Source organism: Salmo salar, chromosome ssa22 (genome assembly GCF_905237065.1).
Source record: "Salmo salar chromosome ssa22, Ssal_v3.1, whole genome shotgun sequence".
Lineage (NCBI taxonomy): Eukaryota > Metazoa > Chordata > Actinopteri > Salmoniformes > Salmonidae > Salmo > Salmo salar.
This window is the reverse complement of record NC_059463.1, coordinates 32,645,769-32,658,105: the sequence shown is the minus strand read 5'-3', so window position 1 is coordinate 32,658,105 and position 12,337 is coordinate 32,645,769.

Here is a 12,337-nt window from a genome sequence, read left to right as displayed (position 1 = left end):
ATGTGATATGCTGGTAAGAATTTGGTCAAATTGATTTATGTTTGCCTGCATTAAAGTCCCCGGCCACTAAGAGCGCCGCTTCTGGGTGAGCTTTTTCTTGTTTGCTTATGGTCTTATAGAGTTGGTTGAGAGCGGTCTTAGTGCCAGCTTAGTTTTGTGGTGGTAAATAGACAGTTACGAATAATACAGATGAGAACTCTCTTGGTAGATAGTGTGGTCTACAGCTTATCGTAAGGTACTCTACCTCAGGCAAGCAATAGCTCGAGACTTCTTTAATATTAGACATCGCGCACCAGCTGTTATTGACAAAAAGACACACACCCCCACCACTCGTCTTACCAAAGGTAGCTTCTCTGTTCTGCCGGTGCATGGAAAATCTCGCCGTCAGCCATGTCTCGGTGAAAGATAAGATGTTACAGTTTTTAATGTCCCGTTGGTAGGACAATCTTAATTGTAGGTCATCAATTTTATTTTCCAATGATTGCACATTAGCAAGAAGAATGGAAGGCAGTGGGAGTTTACTTGCTCGCCTCCAGATTCTCAGAAGGGTGCCAGATCTGCGGCCCCTTTTCCAGCGTCTTTTCTTCACGTAAAAGGCGTGGTTCTGGGCCTGTTCCAGTGAAAGCAGGATATCCTTCTCGTCGGACTCATTAAAGGAAAATGTTTCTTCCAGTCAGGGGTGAGTAACTGCTTTTCTGATGTCCAGAAGTTATTTTCGGTCATAAGAGACGGTAGCAGCAACATTATCTACACAATACGTAAAACAAATAAGTTACACAAAATGCAAAAAAAATAACAAAATAGCACAATAGCACAAAATGTCAGCCATGTTCTTCGGCGCCATCTTTCCTGTGTTTTTCCCCCCAATAGTACTAGGTTCTGACCACTAGATGGTGAAGACAATGTTAAAAGGATAATTCACCCAAATTACAAAATTACATTTGTCTATGGACAAGGTATGACAGCAATCCATGAGTAGGTTTTGTTGTCCACTGTTTCAAATGCTTTTCTTTTTATCATTTGTAGTACAAATCCAAGTCATTGGTACCTAATCAAATCAAATGTTATTTGTCACATGCGCCAAATACAACAGGTGAACCTTACTGTGAAATGCTTACTTACAAGCCCCTAACCAAAAATGAAGTTCATTATGTCCAAATCAACCTGAAGTATCTAAAAATGGATTGTGTAATACAATTATGTTACTTATAGATGATTTGGACATGAATTACGAAAATGCTCACATATAGTAGGTAAAAAGTTTGCATTAGGAACAGTGGCTAGGTAAACAAAACCAAAGCTGTCATACCTTGTCCATAAACTGCTTACAGGGTAAGGAAACTAATATGTAATTCTGTAATTTGGGTGAACTATCCCTTTAACATTGAAGTGGTGGGGGGGGGGGGCATTAGAATCTGATAATATCAGGTTGTAGGATGGAACATAAACCTAACAACTTAAATTACAAATTTCTCTGAACAGGGGAAAAAAACATCACCAAATTCACTGAGATGAATTACATAAGACGAAGAAACAGTACTCTGAGCTGCAGCTCCATACTACTTGTTAAACATAGAGAACTGCTTCTGTACTCTATACTCATTGTTACGGTGGTATTGGTGTATGGTGTGGTTGGGTGTATGGTGTGGTTGGGCTTATGGTGTGGTTGGGCGTATGGTGTGGTTGGGCTTATGATGTGGTTGGGTGTATGGTGTGGTTGGGCTTATGGTGTGGTTGGGTGTATGTTGTGGTTGGGTGTGTGTTGTGGTTGAGTGTATGGTGTGGTTGGGCTTATGGTGTGGTTGGGCGTATGGTGTGGTTGAGTGTATGGTGTGGTTGAGTGTATGGTGTGGTTGGGCGTGTGTTGTGGTTGAGTATATGGTGTGGTTGGGCTTATGGTGTGGTTGGTCCGTGGGTGGCTTTTGACAATTTCTTTGGATTCCTCATGTTTAACTCATTGTTAGAATAAGGTTTGGTCCAAATCGGATGTTAGGTACTATATTTATTGAATATTATATGAATCCTATGAATTAAAATGGGCCATTTAAGTGCAATCAATCAGCTTAATTTCAGATCAGATTATATTTCAACAAAATAATGTTGCAGGAATCCTAATCATATCTGTTTCTAACTACAGAAATTTCAGAACAATCTGAGATGGTGGGTGTCATGGCCTGCGGAAATTACATGGAACAACCCTCAGGAGTGTGGGTGACAGTGTGTGACATTCCCTGAAGATGTTGTGAGACAATGAGACACTAACTCAACCAGGTTCCTTCTGAAAGCCTATTGCTGTTCAGAGAGAGCTGAACCAGTGCCTAATACATGGAGGATATCAATTATTAATGGTTGGCTAATTAGCTGCCATTGTGCACATAATAAGTGCATAATACATGGCTACCTAAAATAAAGTGCTACAGAACAGGGGGGTCTCTGGGGGAAACATAATTAGCTTATATGGATGAGGCTCTTCAGAGTGGCTCCTCACCAGACAGGCATTGCAGTCTGCCAGAGATGGCATTGGAGTATGGCTATAGTCAGTGGCCACACAGGTCCATCCTGACTCTGCCTCTCTCTCTCTGCTGCTCGAGTCCAGACTTGCTGAACAATGAGTGTGCTGCTCACTGCCCAGACCATATTACAGTGAAATACATCTCTATTACAATCCTTATTACATCAGTGCAAAACAATCCCGTACTGTCAAAACAGTGTTGTATCAAAACCAGCATCTTGCTTTGTGACTGAAATTCTCATCCATGTCTACTGGCTCTTATTGAATCATTGTGTACGTTTTCTACCTCCATGGTGTTTTTACTTGCTAACTAGGTTGGGTCTAGGTTGGGTCTAGGTTGGGTCACTGTACAAAAGGCTCGTCAGAGCCTGTGCTCCAAAGGCCAAATTGGGTCCTGCCCCTTTAATTGTGACCATGGAGCTAAAAATGGCCTGGTGCGCCGGGTGGGTAGAGGACTAAGGACAAATGGAATGGTCTAAAATGTGCAAACTCTACCCACCCGGGGCACCGGGCCATGCAAAAATAACTTGCCCAATGGCTGTTAGGAGTATTCCCTTCACCTTCCTTACATGTTGGATTCCTGCTAACATCTCCTGCTACAATCAAATCCCTTTTTTCTTTGTGTGCGTCTACCAATGACTGTATATATGAATGGACAAAGCCATCGATCACATGACACCATTCCTTCCTATGTGAAGACTCAATAGCGCATTGAAGCCAAATTAAGTCGGTTAAGATGGCGTCTCATGGAGACATAACATGTACAGTTTGAGATACTCCATGACAGCTTCCACTGCTGTCCAGTATACCCGAGTGCCGGGACGTTGCAAGCTAGCTCAGTGCTGTCCCCTTTCATTGAGTAACAATATTAAGGCCAACTGGGGTAGGCTGCCATTAGCAATTAAATTATCCTTATACTTCTCTGTACAATTTAAAAATACTAAACATTTTATTTACATGAAGATTGACCACAAAGATTGACAGGCAGTCATTCTCCCCTGGCTTTCACAGATACAGTAAGAATGTGAACAAAGAGACCTTGTATTTTTGTTAGAATGACACGGGCGACTATATTCTCTCGTTGTTTGTAAACATACAGTACAAGTCAAAACTTTGGACACACCTACTCATTCAAGGATTTTTCTTTATTTTTACTATGTTCTACATCAAAACTATGAAATAACACATATGGAATCATGTAGTAACCAAAAAAGTTTTAAACATATCAAAATATATTTTATATTTGAGATTCTTCAAAGTAGCCACCCTTTGCCCTGATGACAGCTTTGCACACTCTTGGCATTCTCTCATCCAGCTTCATGAGGTAGTCACCTGGAATGCATTTCAATTAATAACAGGTGTGCCTTGTTAAAAGTTCATTTGTGGAATTTCTTTCCTTCTTAACACGTTTGAGCCAATCAGTTGTGTTGTGACAAGGTAGGGTCGGTGTACAGAAGGTAGCCCTATTTGGTAAAAGACCAAGTCCATATTATGGCAAGAACAGCTCAAATAAGCAATGAGAAATGACAATCCATCATTACTTTAAAACATGAAGGACAGTCAATTCAGAACATTTCAAGAACTTTGAAAGTTTCTTCAAGGCCATTTGCAAAAACCATCAAGTGCTATGATGAAACTGGTTCTCTGTAACGTGCACCCTGAGAGTCAGGAAGCAAGAACAGGGAGTGAATAATTTAATAAATAAACGAACATGGACAAAACAAGAAACACGAGCAGTGTACAGACATGAAACAACGGAACAGAAACAATAACGCCTGGGGAGGGAACCAAAGGGAGTGACATAGGGAAGGTAATCAAGGTGGTGAAGTCCAGGAGAGTCTGATGAGGCGCTGGTGCGCGTAACGATGGTGATAGGTGTGCGTAATAATGAGCAGCCTTGTAACCTAGAGCGCCAGAGAGGGAGTATACGTGACACTCTCATGGGGACCGCCACAGGAAAGCAAGACCCAGAGGTACCTCTGCTGAAGAGGATAAGTTCATTAGAGTTACCAGCCTCAGAAATTGGCAATTAACTGCACATCAGATCACAGCCCAAATAAATGCTTCACAGAGTTCAAGTAACAGAAATCTCAACATCAACTGTTCAGATGAGACTGCGTGAATCAGGCCTTCATGGTCGAATTGCGGCAGGGTAGCCTAGTGGTTAGAGCATTGGATTACTAACCGAAAGGTTGCGAGTTCAAATCCCCGGGCTGACAAGGTACAAATCTGTCGTTCTGCCCCTGAACAGGCAGTTAACCCACTGTTCATAGGCCTTCATTGAAAATAAGAATTTGTTCTTAACTGACTTGCCTAGTTAAATAAAGGTAAAATAAATTGCTGCAAAGAAACCACTACTAAAGGACACCAATAAGAAGAGACTTCCATTGGCAAAGAAACACACACAAATCAAATCAAATTGGTCACATAAACACATGTAAACACAGATGCCATCCCATCTGGTTTGTGCTTAGTGGGACAGTCATTTGTTTTTCAACAGGACAATGACCCAAAACACACCTCCAGCCTGTGTAAGGGCTATATGACCAAGAAGGAGAGTGATGGAGTGCTGCATCAGATGACCTGGCCTCCACAATCACCCAACCTTAACCCAATTGAGATGGTTTGGGATGAGTTGGACTGCAGAGTGAAGGAAAAGCAGCCAACAAGTGCTCAGCATATGTGGGAACTCCTTCAAGACTGTTGGAAAAGCATTCCAGGTGACTACCTCATGAAGCTGGTTGAGAGAATGCCAAGAGTGTGCAAAGATGTCATCAAGGCAAAGGGTGGCTACTTTGAAGAATATCAAATATATTTTGATTTGTTCAACACTTTCTTTGGTTACTACATGACGCCATATGTGTTATTTCATAGTTTTTCATATTTAATAGTTTTACAATGCAGAAAACTGTAAAAATAAAGAAAAACCCTTGAATGAATAGGTGTGTCCAAACATATTACTGGTACTGTATATGCGGCTCCCTGGGAGCATTTCCTTTGTTCTTCTGACAGGTACATTTCTATTGGTTTATGTTCTGTGACGTGTAGTTCCAGGTGCATTGATTTCACCTCCTAACCAGTCCATCAGTGGAGGCTGATGGGAGGAGCCACAGAGGATGGGCTCATTGTAATGGCTGAAATAGAATCAATGGAACGGAGTCAAACGTGGTTTTCATATATTTGACGTGTTTGATACCATTCCGTTTATACCATTACAACTATTACAATGAGCCCGTCCTCATATAGCTCCTCCCACCAGCCTCCACTGCTGTCCAGTATACCCGAGTGCAAACACTAATTTCAGTCACAATAAATAACTTTGTGACAAAATAATGTTGCAAAAAGGGCTACAATAAACATTGATTGGTTGATTCATTATATTAATACACATATGACTTTGTACAGTGCATTCAGAAAGTATTCAGACCCCTTCCCCTTTTCCACATTTTGTTACGTCAAAGCCTTATTCTGAAATGGATTAAATAAATTGTTTCCTTCATCTATCCACACACAATACCCCATAATGACAAAGCAAATACAGGTTTTTAGAATTTTTTGCAAATGTATTGAAAATAAAAAACAGAAATACCTTATTTACATAAGTATTCAGACACTTTGCAATGAGACTCGAAATTGAGCTCAGGTGTATCCTGTTAACATTGATCAGCCTTGAGATGTTTCTACAACTTTGTTGGAGTCCACCTGTGGTAAATTCAGTTGATTGGACATGATTTGTAAAAGCACACACTTGTTTATAGAAGGTTCCACAGTTGAAAGTGCATGTCAGAGAAGAAAACCAAGCCATGAGGTGGAAGGAATTGTCCGTAGAGCTCCAAGACAGGGTTGTGTCGAGGCACAGATCTGGGGAAGGGTACCAAAAAATGTCTGCAGCATTGAAGGTCCCCAAGAACACAGTGGCCTCCATCATTATTAAATGGAAGAAGTTTGGAACCACCAAGTGTCACGGTTGTCGTCTGGAATGGAGGACCAAAACGCAGCAGGAATGTGGATGCTCATCTTGTAGTTTATTTTAAATCAAAGTGAACACCAAAATAACAAACAAAAAGAACGAACGATCAACAAAACAGTCTTGTAAGGCTCACACATGCAAAACAAGAGACAATCTCCCACAAACACTAAACCAAACAATTACCCATATATAGGACTCTCAATCAGAGGCAACGAGAAAGCACCTGCCTCCAATTGAGAGTCCAACCCCCCATTAACCTAAACATAGAGATACAACTAACTAGACTAAACATAGAAATACATAAACAAGGAACAGTGCCCAAAAACCTCGGAATACATAAATCAAATACCCTTCTACCAAAAACACCACCCCAAACCACATAAAACAAATACCCTCTGCCACGTCCTGACCAAACTACAATAACAAATAACCCTTATACTGGTCAGGACGTGACACCAAGACTCTTCCTAGAGCTGGCCGCCCAGCCAAACTGAGCAATTGGGGGAGAAGGGTCTTGGTCAGGGAGGTGACTAAGAACCCGATGGTCGCTCTGACAGAGCTCTAGAGTTCCTAGAGTTCGTCTGTGGAGAACCTTCCAAAAGGACAACCACCTCTGCAGTACTCAACCAATCAGGCCTTTATGGTAGAGTGGCCAGATGGAAGCCACTCCTCAGTAAAAGCCACATGACAGCCCGCTTGGAGTTTGCCAAAAGGCACCTAAAGCACTCTCAGACAATGAGAAACAAGATTCTCTGGTCTGATGAAACCAAGATTGAAATCTTTGGCCTGAATGCCAAGCTTCACGTCTTGAAGAAACCTGGCACCATCCCTACAGTGAAGCATGGTGGTGGCAGCATCGTGCTGTGGGGATGTTTTTCAGCGGCAGGGACTGGGAGACTAGTCGAGATCGAGGGAAAGATGAACGGAGCCAAGTACAGAGAGATCCTTGATGAAAACCTGCTCTAGAGGGCTCACCTCAGACTGGGGCGAAGTTTCACCTTCCAACAGGACAACGACCCTAAGCACACAGCCAAAACAAAGCAGGAGTGGTTTCAGGACAAGTCTCTGAATATCCTTGAGTGGCACAGCCAGAGCCCGGACTTGAACCCGATCAAACATCTCTGGAGAGACCTGAAAATAGCTGTGTGGCAACGCTCCCCATCCAACCTGACAGAGCTTGATAGAATCTGCAGAGAAGAATGAGAGAAACTCCCCAAATACAGGTGTGCCAAGCTTGTAGCGTCCTACCCTTGAAGACTCGAGACTGTAAGGTGCTTCACCAAAGTACTGAGTAAAGGGTCTAAATACATATGTAAATGTGATATTTCTGTTTTTTGTTTTATAAATTTGCTAATATTTCTAAAAACCTGTTTTTGTTTTGTCGTTATGGGGTATTGTGTGTAGCTTGATGAGGGGGAAAAAACTATTTAATCATTTTCAGAATAAGGCTGTAACGTAACAAAATGTGGAAAAAGTGAAGGGGTTTGAATAGTTTCCATATGCACTATACGTATTTGAGGCATGAGAAAATGATATGCACTTTGACCTAGTTTCTGAATACATACAAATTATTCATATTGCTAATCCATCTGGATCTGTATTTGTCCCCTGCAGGGTTCGGTAGGTTACTTTTTATGTAATCCGTTACAGTTACTAGTTACCTGTCCAAAATTGTAATCAGTAATGTAACTTTTGCATTACCCAAACTGAGTAACGTAATCTGATTACTTTAAGTTACTTTTAGATTACTTTCCCTTAAGAGGCACAGGTTAGAAACTGGCACAGCCACAAAGTCATTCAATCTGGTTTTTAAACCTAACTTTGACCCTAACCTTAAATTCAGACCAAAAAGCACATTTGTGTTTTCATAAACTTTTACAACACAGTCAATTTTGCCTTTGCAGCAGGCCCATCTAACACTCTAAGAATTTATTTTGCAATATATAACCAAAAAGGGTTCTTTGGCTGTCCCAATAGGAGAACCTTTTGAAGAACCCTTTTTGGTTCCAGGTAGAACCATTTTGAGTTCCATGTAAAACCCTTTCCACAGAGGATTCTACATGGAACCCAAAAGGGTTCTACCTGGAACCAAAAAGGCTTCTCCTATGGGGACAGCCAAGGAGAAGAGTGTTGTGGAAAATTACTCTGTCTCAAGGACAAGACTCACCCCAATAAATGTCAACCTGCTTAAGAGGCATTAGAAGAAGACACAACTGAATATTACCAATTGAATAACATCTATGCAGGATAAATCTGTTAGATTCCATAGCTGACCATAAATTTAATTTAGCATTTTACTTTATGGGTTGGTTAAGTAGGCTTCTTCTAATTCATTGCTTTCTACTACAAGAAATAATATTATTAGGCGATATCTTTACATAAAAAACTGTCTGTCTGATTTCCAGTCATTGCAATTAATTTAATAGTCCTTGATCTTCAAGAATAAGACTTGGAAATATAGATTAGCATTATTTTTACCTGAGCATATCCCCTAAACTAATTAGCCTAATCTGTTGTTTTTGTTGTCATGGAGGACTGATTGGCCTCATTGCTTGGAGTTGAGAAATAAATGTTGCTCTCGGAATGGCATGCTTTGAGCACTACTGAAAATTGCTGTTTGCATGTGAAAAACTAAAATAAAAGCTCCACTCGTGGTCTTCTTAAATTAAACTTGTATTTGACCGTATGGAGCACAATACCACGAGGGAGTTTATCATATAGGCTGGGATCTGCACTATGCAGCTGTTGCAAGAGCACATTTTTTACTGGCTGTCCACTGGGGCGTATTCATTACTCCGATTCTGTTGCAAAACGTTTCTTAAACAGATACAAACGGAAGGAAACAGGGAGGGACTTACCTGACTTTGTCCAATATAAACTCTCATTTTGCTCTGTTTGCTTCCGTTTGGTTCTTAAACGGTAAACTGTTTCTGTAATGAATACACTCCTGGTCGCAAAAACAATGACTGACGGGCAGCATAAACTTCTTCAATTCAATCATTATTGGGTTAAAATACACATATACACTACCGTTCAAAAGTTTGGGATCACTTAGAAATGTCCTTGTTTTTTAAAGAAAAGCACATTAAAATAACATCATATTGATCAGTAATACAGTGTAGACATTGTTAATGTTGTAAATGACTATTGTAGCTGGAAACGGCAGATTTTTTTATGGAATATCTACTATCAGCAACCATCACTCCTGTGTTCCAATGTCACGTTGTGTTAGCTAATCCAAGTTTATTATTTTAAAAGGCTAATTGATCATTAGAAAACCCTTTTGCAGTTATGTTAGCACAGCCGAAAACTGTTGTTCTGATTAAAGAAGCAATAAAACTGGCCTTCTTTAGACTAGTTGAGTATCTGGAGCATCAGCATTTGTGAGTTCGATTACAGACTCAAAATGGCCAGAAACAAAGAACTTTCTTCTGAAACTCGTCAGTCTATTCTTGTTCTGAGAAAAGAAGACTATTCCATGCAAGAAATTGCAGATGAAACTGAAGATCTCGCACAACGCTGTGTACTACTCTCTTCACAGAACAGTGCAAACTGGCTCTAACCAGAATAGAATGAGGAGTGGGAGGCCCCGGTGCACAATTGAGCAAGAGGACAAGTACATTAGAGTGTCTAGTTTGAGAAACAGACGCCTCACAAGTCCTCAACTGGCAGCTTCATTAAATAGTACTCGTAAAACACCAGTCTCAACGTCAACAGTGAAGAGGTGACTCCGGGATGCTGGCCTTGTAGGCAGAGTTGCAAAGAAAAAGCCATATCTCAGACTGACCTATAAAAAAAAGATTAAGATGGGCAAAAGAACACAGACACTGGACAGAGGAACTCTGCCTAGAAGGCCAGAATCCCGGACTTGCCTTTTCACTGTTGACGTCGAGACTGGTGTTTTGTTTTTATAAGTAATCCTAGAAGTAATCATCTAGTTTTTCAAAAGTATCTGTAATAAGATTACAATATTTTTCTGTATTACAGTTACAGTTTTCTTTTGTAATCTGTTACATGTAACGTTATACGGATATGAACACGGCCGGCCGCTGTAAAGGACTAGTGGTGGAATACACACCAGATACCATCAGTAATAAAGAGTCCGTCCACCCAGGTTTCTGCTGCTGCTGCTAAAGTACAAACAGACTGCCATGCAATACAATAGTCCTTACTGTAATCATACCATTTATATACCATGTAGTCTAGTAACCACACCATGTAGTATAGCCACAGGGGTTCCCAAGTAGCACAGCGGTGTAAGGCACTGCATCTCAGTGCTAGAGGCGTCTCTACAGATCCTGATTAGATTCTAGGCTGTGCCACAACCGGCCGTGATTGGCAGTCCCATAGGGCGGTGCACAATTGGCCCAGGGTCGTCCGGGTTAGGGTTCGGTAGGCCGTCATTTCATTGTAAATAAGAATTTGTTCTTAACTGACTTGCCTAGTTAAATAAAGGTTAAATAAAAAATGTAATTAAAAAAATACAAAATGACTGCCCCCTTTCATTGAAGCCACGGAAGTTCAAGGCCGACCGCAGTACAGTAGGCATTGTTAGCAGAAAGCAGGATCCCCCATTATAGTGAATGGAAGAATGGCAATCTTCGTGGTCAATCTTTCTTTGAATTTGAAAACAATCATGGTACCAATAATTGCTTCTAATAAACCAGATGTATGTCCTTGAAGGATAATTTAGTTGCTAATGGAAGTCTGCAGTACCCCGGTCGGCCTTCAAATTGAATTAGTCAATGAGAGGGGGCAGCACTGAGCTAGCCTGCAATGTCTCTTCCTGGAATAGCTCAAACTGAACATGTTATGTCTCCATGAGACACCATCTTAAACTACTTAATTTGGCTTCAATGCACTTTTAAGTCTTCACATAGGAATGAATAGTGTCATGTGATCAATGGATTTTTCCATTCCTATCATTTCCAGTCATTAACCCTAACCTTAGCCTCAACCACAATCCATACCCTAACCCTAATGCAAGCTTCATGGCCACATCCCAGCTTAACCCTTAGGTTATGTAAGGGTTAAGTTTCAGTTATATTTTGAAGCAAATAATGGCCCAAACCTACGGAACAGTAAAACATTCCATATACTTTTAATACATTTTTTCCACAAAGGTGGGTAAACTGTCGTGCAAAAAAAAGGTGCTCCACTACACCGCTGAATGTGTGGTGGTACTGCATAGGCAGAGGGGCTGGTTGGAGGCCATTGTTTTAGCAGAAAAAGCATAGAAGCATCTCCCATATGATCTCCTAGAACATTCCCATCAGCTTTGTTTGCTCACCCAAACATCCTACACAGAGTTCACAGTTCATGTCACACTCTGCTCCAGTATTGTCATGGTCTGACATCATTAGTCTGTTCCCTTGCATTTGTCTTTGTACGCTGCTACCCATCTACCCCCTCCCCCCTTTCCCTCTGTCTAAGTCCTCTATAGAACCTCTCTGGTTAGGGCAGATGTTCACCTCCAGAGGCCCCACAACTGAGCCTGGGAACCCCAGTAAAGGCATGCCGAGGCGGGGCTTACCCAGTCGTTCACACAGCCTCTCAGATGCCTTCAGTCTGGAGAGGTCAAGCAGTCTGTCGTGGGATTCGAGGGTGGGGGTCGTTGCACTACCACAGCCCCAACCCATATCTATTGACATCCTAAAGAGCCCAGGGTCAGAGGTGACCCCTTCAGAGGTCATGGGGTCAAACCCTGCTTCATGAATAGGGCCAAGGTTAGCTCTCAAGGGACCATCCGGTCTGCTCTGTCCCAGAGACCGGACAAATAAGCACATACACACACACTATAGAGAAACACAAACACTGAGAAGGTGTTGTGTTGGTATGGTTGGTGTTACTGAGAT